Here is an 8,846-nt window from a genome sequence, read left to right as displayed (position 1 = left end):
ATCTGATGCTGAGGGCATTTGGAGCACAGTTTCTTAAATCTCTCCCAGTACTCATAGAGAGATTCGCTTGGGTGTTGTTTGATACCACATATCTCCTTCCTTAGGCTCGCAGCTCGAGACGCAGGAAAGTACTTGTCCAAGAATTTTTTCTTCAGTTGGTCCCATGTGGTGATACTACCAGGCGGTAGGTAGTAGAGCCAGTCTTTCGCGGAGTCCTTCAAAGAGAAGGGGAAGGCCCTCATCTTTATTTGCTCTTCTGTAATTCCCGGAGGCTTCATACTGTTGCAAACGACGTCAAACTCTTGCAAGTGCTTGTAGGGCTCCTCACCTGGTAGACCATGAAAAGATGGCAAGAGATGAATTAGACCAGATTTTAGTTCAAAGGGAGTGTCATCATTTAAATGTGGAAAAGTAATGCACAAGGGCTGCTGATTTAAATCAGGAGCAGCCAACTCCCTTAGTGTTCGTGCATTTGCCATAGTGACTTCCTCTTGGTCTGAATCACTTGAATTGTCACCAGACAAATTTGTCGGCTCAACCTCTGGATCAAGTTCCTGAGGTGCAATATCGTATTGCTCCTCCCTGAGCCGCCTGGTTTCTTTTCTCGTTCTACGCGCGGTCTTCTCTACTTCAGTGTCGAAAATTAATTCGCCTGTACGAGAAGAGCGAGGCATAAACTAGAAAAATACCAGAAAAAAAATGAACTTAAAAAGAAACAAATGATTAACGCCAGTCCCCGGCAACGGCGCCAAAAATTGACAGGTGTCGAGTCTGTGCAATAATAAATACCTACTCGAGAAAAATGAATTTTCTGTGTATAGTAGTGAGTAGGGTCGAATCCACAGGGACTGGGAAAAATTCGATTCTTTTCAAGTTCGGGACACGGGGGATTTTTATCAGAAATAAACTAAAAATAATTAATTAATAAATACAATTGTAAATAGCAATTAAATAAATGATACATAAATTCTAGCCAAGGATACAACTACGCAGACACAGTCCATTCATCCGATCATTGATGCAAAGAAGGTTCACTTAATTTTATTAACAGGTTAGTTATAGTCGCCGATAAACTCTAACGACCAGCTTTTCCTTAATTTATTGATAACCACGGTACGACCGTTGATTATCCCTAACCAGGAAATACTCCTAGGTACGACCGTAGGAATTAATTTCCTAATTGCATTAAAAACTAGAAAAGCCTAACCCAAATTAATAACACGCTACGAGGGTTATTTAAATCAGATTGCATGTCCCCCTAGTATGTGAAAATACTAGTTGTCACTAATATTAACCAACTAAACAATTACGGATTTAATTGATTAATTTGACAAGAGATTAATAAGTCAAATTGCACATCGGGCCCTTGATATCCAATTAACAAAATAATCCCATGAAATTAAAATAGAAAACATGCAAATATTAATAAATTAAGGAACACGTAAAATTAATTAGATCTCACAGATATTTAGGACTGCATCTTCGCGTTGATCCTTGACTAGAGGAGAAAATTAGCCACGCCTCATAAGAAAATTCCCACGCAATTTAATTGAACTCAAAGACATTTATCTCTTACTAATAATTAAAAATAAGAATTGTATTCTCTGTAGTCTAATACAATAAAAATAATCTCATGGAAGAGACGGAAGAAAACAAGACACGCAAGAAATCTTCACCCCAAAACTAAAAACTTCTCTGCCCAGACGGAAGAGAAGAAGAAAAACTGACTCTCGCAAAATGTGCGGCTCTCCCCATAAAACAAGCCAATTCGAAACTTCACTCTACGCTCACAAAAGAAAACATTCCTTTCCCTACCTAATCAACTCCACCGAAAACAAAAGCAAAGGCTACTTTCCACAAAGGCACCGTGAATCAAGAAAGGAAATGGTCTTTACACAATGGTCAAGTCTTCGCGGTCCCCACCTAATTGAGATGTTGGCCAGCCAAATGCAATTCAATTCCTTTTCATTATAGAAAGAAATGGACGTTGGTTTACACCATGCATATGGGCCAATTGTACAGAGTTTCACAATAATCTTCTCAAGAAGGTTTCTGCTCCACTTTCTGAAAGTATATCCAAATACCAAATATAAATATATATTGACAATTAAAGCAATATTTGGCAAGGATAAAGAGGAGAATTAACAATAAAATTACTAACAATTAACACCCTATCAATTCCCCCCACACTTAAATCATGCTTGTCCTCAAGCATGGGAACACTAAACTCAACAATGGCTAACTCTCATTTCATTTACTGCCAAGCTACGCTTATCCCAAAATCAAGTTTTAGTGGCTGAGTGTCAAGACATATTTCTCCCGGTTAGCTCCTGAAATCATAGACTCGTCCAATTCATGGCTAAGTCGTCTAAGAAATCAAAATATTAAACTAGCAAAAGTTAGCAATTGGGTCAACTGAAAATCAAAATCTCAACATTGAAGAACAAGGATCGGCAGGCCAACATAATCATAAGCTTACTTATTATTTTCTTTTCTCTCTTTTTTTTATTTATTTTTTTTTATAATAATTTTTTTTTCAATAAATGCTCAGTCCCAAGCTATTCAAGTCTTTTGACGTGAACTCTGACATTTTTAGATGAAAGAGCCCAGTTACTCAACTCTTCACAGCTTCAGGACTAACTACTCATATATATAGTCACTTTTTGACGCGAAAGTCGACACTTGTGGTGAAGACTCCCGGTTACTGGGTGACGACACTAGCGGAGTAGGGTCATTTATTAATCACAATTAAAGCACCAGAAAACCAGATAATTAAAGATCATGGCCCACGTCATCTCCTAATATGGAGAACTAAGATCAACAATTGCCTAATCCACACAACAATTGCTAGTAAAATATTTATATTGCCTAAACAATTTAACCACAATTTGCACCAAGTCATTAAACTCATGATATTTACCAAGATAACATGCTTTTACTTGCCACTTAAACTAAATTCATAGAATAAATCATAACCAGCAATAGACGAGTGAGATGCCACATTTATTCATCAAAACACTAGTAAGAAAGGCAGCAAATTAAAGAAACACCAATCAAAACTAAACCCAAATCCCCCCCACACTTAAATCACACATTGCCCTCAATGTGATAATGAAACAGTAAAAATAAGAAGAAGGACAACAAAACTCCCCTGAAGCTGGTGCCAGCTATTAGCACTTGTAGTTGGAGGAGGCGAAGCGGAGGTCAAAGGATCGGGATCGTGGTTTCACCATTCTTTCCAAATTGCACTCCAAACCACAATAGACAACAGTTGCTAACGAATAATGGAAACAAGAAATTCAAAGCACTAACAAATGAAAAATCAATTCAATGAACAAAATGCACACTGCATTCACTCGCAAGTTATACAGATATCTCAATACTTATAACAAATGCAATCAATAAACACTCGTGGTTCCAAACTTAGCCAAATGTAAAAGCACCTCCCAATTGAACAAACAACTGTAGCAAATTACCCACAGTTAGACACAAAGTACAGCAGATTAAACACAATTCGACCTAAAATATATATATATATATAATGATTAACGATTGGACATTCAATTCACAAGTCAATCTACTAAATAAATAAAAATCAAGCAAAGTAAAAAGAAACAAGCAAAGTAACACAGAAGTACCCAACTAAGGAGGAATAGAAATGTCAGGTAGTCCAAACACGCAAAATTTTCAAAAACGTACTGTAATAAAAATAATAAAAACATACTGCAATAATAAAATAAGAAAATAAAAAAAAATAATAGAAAGAGATTGAGGCAGGCGCGTGCATACGAAGCCAGTAGTGCGATGAAGGTGGTGGCTGTGAGAGAGAAGAGTTTGCGGCAGCTGGATCTGGTGGTGCTCGGCTTTCGGGGCTTCAGGCGGATCTTGGAGGCGGTGGCTATGGCAAGGGTGAAGGAGGTCAGATGAGCTGGTGGTCACCCTTGGCGAGGAGAGCCGAGGCAGCGGCGAGAAGAGCTGGGGTGGGCGGCGGTTGGGTGAGGTTCGCAGCCGAAGAAGAAAGAAAAAGAAAGGGACAGCGGCTTGGCAAGAAAGAAAGAAAGAAAGAAGAAAAGAAGAAAGAAAAAGAAAGAAAGAAAGAAAGAAAAGAGAAAAAGAAAGAAAAAAAAATTTTTTTGATCTTACATTTTTTTTTTTTAAATTCAGAAATTGATTTGTTGATAAAACTAAACTGCATATTAAGAAAAGAAAGTAATTGTATTTTTTTTTTGTTTTTTCTTTTGATTTTTTTTGTTTTAGTTCGTTCAAACATGGCATGGGCACGCCAAGATTAGAAAACATTCTCTGACCTTGAGAATCAGTTTTTGAACATTAACGCGTGCCCCTCCGCACGGGCACGCCAAGATTCCACTTCGTAATGTTGAGATTTTACGAACATGGCGTGGGCATGCCATGTTTTAGAAACATCTCTGACCTTGAAGTTGGAACTTGGAATGCGTGCCTTCTTCGTACGGGCACGCCATGATCACCTGTCCTAATCATAGTAGAGAAAAATATCAAAATTTAAGCAATACCCAGATGAGAAACGACATATTTAACGAATCGCACAACAAAAACAACAAAATCAAAAATTGGGTTGCCTCCCAAAAGCGCCTTTCTTTAACGTCTTTGGCTAGACGGAGTCCAGAATTTGCTTAAACTAAGCAAATCGGGTCTTCCAGTTGCATCATCTCCACCCGTTCAATTGGAAATCCTTCATAATACGGCTTGAGACGATGACCATTCACCACAAATTTCTTCTCTGTTTTCAAACTTTGGATCTCTACTGCACCATAATGAAAGACATTAGTCACAACAAAAGGGCCAATCCAACGAGAACGTAATTTACCTGGAAATAGTTTCAATTTGGAGTGGTATAGTAAAACTTTTTGCCCACAGACGAATGTCTTCCTAGAGATCTGTTGGTCATGAAAGATCTGATTCTTCTCCTTATAGATCACTGCATTCTCGTATGCTTCATTTCGAATTTCTTCCAACTCTAGTAATTGTAACTTTCTTTGAATTCCGCCTTCCTCGATATCCATGTTGCATTGTTTGACCGCCCAAAATGCTCTATGCTCAAACTCGACCGGGAGATGACATGGCTTTCCAAATACCAATCGGTAAGGGGACATGCCAATGGGTGTCTTGTATGCTGTCCTATATGCCCATAGTGCATCATCTAGTCTCACACTCCAATCCTTCCTATCGGGTCGGACCATCTTTTCTAGAATTGATTTGATCTCTCGGTTCGATGTTTCCGCCTGACCATTTGTCTGAGGATGGTATGATGTAGAGACTTTGTGCAAGACACCATATCTCCTAAAAATTGCAGCGATCTTTTTGTTGCAGAAATGAGTACCCCGATCACTTACAATTGCTCGCGGCATCCCAAAGCGAACAAAAATATTAGACTTAACGAATTCTGCAACCACTTTGGAATCATTAGTGCGGGTGGCCTTTGCTTCTACCCATTTCGAAACATAATTTACAGCAAGCAATATATACAAAAAACCAAAGGAAGAAGGAAAAGGACCCATAAAATCAATGCCCCAAACGTCAAAAATTTCAACAAAAATCATTGGGGTTTGAGTCATTTGATCCCTACGAGAGATATTACCCACTCTTTGACACTTATCACATGACTTACAAAATGAGTAGGCATCCTTGAATAGAGTTGGCCAATAGAATCCACTCTCTAGCACCTTACGAGCCGTTCTCTTCGGTCCAAAGTGACCTCCACATGCAAAAGAGTGACAATAGGTTAGAATAGATTGAAATTCAACTTCACTTACACATCTACGGATGATTTGATCAGCACCCCGCTTCCAGAGGTAAGGATCATCCCAAATGTAGAACTTTGCATCGCTCCTCAACTTGTCTCTCTTTGTCTTAGGCCATCCTGTAGGAAATTTGTCAGTGACTAGAAAATTAACAATATCTGCATACCAAGGCAAAGATGAGTTAATAGAAAATAAATGCTCCTCGGGGAATGCTTCTCTCAATGGGATGTCATCTTCGACGACTTGTACTCGACTCAAGTGATCTGCTACCAGATTCTCCGCCCCTTTCTTATCTCGGATCTCCAGGTTGAACTCCTGTAGCAACAAAATCCACCGTATCAATCGCGGTTTTGCCTCTTTTTTGGTCAACAAATACCGCAAAGCTGCATGATCAGAAAAAATAATAACTTTAGCACCAAGTAAATAAGATCGAAATTTTTCTAAGGCAAAAACAACTGCTAAAAGCTCCTTTTCGGTGGTTGAATAGTTCAATTGAGCTCCGTTCAAGGCTCGAGATGCGTAGTAAATAGCATGAGCTGCTTTTCCTACTCTTTGACCCAATACCGCACCAACTGCATAGTCACTGGCGTCGCACATGATCTCGAATGGGAGGTTCCAGTCAGGGGGTTGGATAATAGGTGAGGTGATCAATAACTCCTTTAACTTATTGAATGCCCCCTTACATGCTTCATCAAATTCGAAGGATACATCTTTTTGCAAAAGTTGGAACAAGGGTGCTCCAATTTTCGAGAAATCCTTGATGAACCTTCTATAGAAACCTGCGTGACCCAAGAAAGAACGAACTTCCCGCACACTCGCGGGGTAAGGTAAAGTAGATATAACATCTATTTTTGCCTTATCAACCTCAATACCTGTAGATGATACAACATGACCCAAAACTATCCCGTGTTCAACCATAAAATGACATTTTTCCCAATTAAGCACGAGATTAGTTTCTATACACCTTACTAAGATCAATTTCAGGTTATCTAGACAGTTTTCAAAACTTTCACCATATACACTGAAATCGTCCATGAAAACCTCAATAATTTTCTCAACATATTCTGAAAAAATACTTACCATGCATCTTTGGAAGGTAGCAGGTGCATTGCACAATCCAAATGGCATCCTTCGGTATGCAAATGTCCCAAATGGGCAGGTGAAAGTAGTCTTCTCTTGGTCCTCGGGTGCGATGGCAATTTGAAAATAACCTGAAAATCCATCCAAGAAACAATAGTAAGCTCGACATGCTAATCGCTCCACCATCTGGTCAATGAAAGGGAGGGGAAAATGGTCCTTTTTCGTGACGGCATTTAGCTTTCGGTAATCGATACACTGTCGCCATCCGGTGGGCTTTCGAATTGGTACGAGCTCACCCTCTTGGTTTGATTCCACTGTCACCCCTGCCTTCTTCGGGACCACCTGTACTGGACTTACCCACAGGCTATCTGATATTGCAAATATAATTCCAACGTCCAGCAGTTTTAAAATCTCTTTCTTTACGACCTCCATCATGAGAGGATTTAATCTCCGTTGAGCTTGCCGTACGGGTTTAGCATTCTCCTCGAGTCGAATTCGGTGCATACACACCGCAGGGCTAATTCCCTTGATGTCGGCGATGGTCCATCCTATCGCCTGCTTATGTTCCCTAAGAACTCGAAGTAGTTTCTCTTCTTGAACCTTTGATAAACCCGCGGAGATGATCACTGGAAGTGTCTCCCCTTCACCTAAGTATACATACTTTAGGTGTTTCGGCAGTGGTTTTAGTTCCAAGACAGGTGCCTGCACCACAGATGTAAGTAACCTTTGATGAGGTTCGGGTATGAAAATCGGTGCAAGATCATACCTTGTCTTCGTGGTTGGTAACGTTTGCAACGATCCAATCACGCATTTAAGCTCTTCACTCAATTCTACCCTAGAGGTTGTTTCGGACTCAAAGTGCCTGGTCAGGACGACCTCTAGTTCATCCCTGCCTTCAATTTCAAAAACCTCCTGTATAGCAGGGTCAATAACATTTATCGAGAAAACAGAGCCAATATTTGAATCGGATGGATATTTCATGGTCTCAAAGATGTTAAAGTGAACAATCTCACCATCAAATTCCATAGACAAAGTACCCTTATTAACATCAATTTTGGTTCGGGCTGTGCTCAAAAAGGGTCTACCTAACAACAAAGGTGACGGATCACGGGAGTGTTCATCCTCCATGTCGAGCACATAAAAATCAGCTGGAAAAATCAATTCATTAATTTTTACCAAAACATCTTCAATCAACCCGTCAGGGTATGCATTGGTCCTGTCAGCTAATTGGATTATTATCCCAGTCTCTTTCAAAGGGCCTAAGTTCAATGAAGCATAAATGGACTTTGGCATGACATTAATCGAGGCTCCTAGGTCTAACATGGCCTTTCCAATCAAAGTATTACCTATCCTACAAGGAATAGTAAACATACCTGGATCTCCGCATTTTGGTGGAAGTTTCCTTTGTAGAATTGCTGAAACATTCTCCCCAACTATAACTCGTTCATCCCCCTTCAACCGCTTGCGGTTGGCACACAAGTCCCTCAAAAATTTTGCGTACCTGGGTACTTGTTTAATCGCATCCAGCAGGGGTATGTTGATCTCCACCTTGCGAAAGATCTCCAAGACCTCTTTTTCCTTATCTTGCTTCTTTGGTTTCTCTAACCTGCTAGGAAAGGGAGGTGGATTAGTTTTAGTTGTAGGAATTGGGTTCGAGGTTACCTTTGCATTTTTGTTGTCTGTGCCCTCCTCTTTCAATTCTTTCTCAATCCGTTCCTCGTCCTTGTCTTTAGGAATCACCGGTTCGGGTCCTTGAACTTCCTTGCCACTCCTTAAGGTCATTGCGCTTACATTCTTTGGATTTGCCTCAGGTTGAGATGGCAACTTTCCTTGAACTTGGGACTCCAAACGGTTGATTGTTATAGCCATTTGATTCATTTGATTTTGCAATGATTGCACCTGTCCCAGTTGATTTCTCATGCTTTGCAGGTCTGAATCCGTCTTTTGTTGGTTAGCAAGTAATTGCTTCATCATTTCTTCCATGGA

General features: G+C 39.9%; 1 non-coding gene across 1 annotated transcript; it reads left to right on the top strand.

Moving 5' to 3' along the window:
- Nucleotides 1-107, top strand: LOC113757331. Its single transcript, XR_003466250.1, has one exon. It is a non-coding gene; the product is annotated as a small nucleolar RNA R71 (small nucleolar RNA).
- Nucleotides 108-8,846: the final 8,739 nt, after the last annotated feature.

The sequence above is a fragment of the Coffea eugenioides genome, unplaced genomic scaffold (genome assembly GCF_003713205.1).
Source record: "Coffea eugenioides isolate CCC68of unplaced genomic scaffold, Ceug_1.0 ScVebR1_2979;HRSCAF=4108, whole genome shotgun sequence".
NCBI classification, from domain to species: domain Eukaryota; kingdom Viridiplantae; phylum Streptophyta; class Magnoliopsida; order Gentianales; family Rubiaceae; genus Coffea; species Coffea eugenioides.
The sequence above is the reverse complement of the archived record's forward strand: the minus strand, read 5'-3'. Positions and strand labels throughout refer to the sequence as shown.